Raw genomic sequence first — 449 nt, 5'->3', positions numbered from 1 at the left:
CTTAGCCACACTTGTACCAGTGACATTAAAGAGAAAGCGGGGGGTATCCTGCTCTATACGTTTTCATCTTATAAAGAGGGAGTGGGGAAGGGTTAATAGATTTTCCACTCATCAGTAAACATTTCATGGGAGTTTTGCACCTTTGGTTTTCAGGAAGCAGGCAGAGAATTCCAATATCGCGGTCAAGACGTGGTCAATCTTGGAAGAAAGAAATTGCTTTTTCTAAAGGTAACAAGTAAACAAAGAAAGACTTGGTTAGCGTATCCTTATTTTTGTTTATTTTTTCTAAATCTGACCAGGATTTCTCGCCTACTTCGAAATGCCACCTTTTTATTTCGACGAAATTATGTTTGTGCTTCCTTTTCCTGGCATATGTATCGACCTTTTCGCTTTTGACGTTCTTAATTTAGACCGTAATCCGTTGTGAAGGGAAGGTCTTATACCTATCA

This window comes from Penaeus monodon, chromosome 34 (genome assembly GCF_015228065.2).
Source record: "Penaeus monodon isolate SGIC_2016 chromosome 34, NSTDA_Pmon_1, whole genome shotgun sequence".
NCBI classification, from domain to species: domain Eukaryota; kingdom Metazoa; phylum Arthropoda; class Malacostraca; order Decapoda; family Penaeidae; genus Penaeus; species Penaeus monodon.
This window is presented reverse-complemented; position numbering follows the sequence as displayed.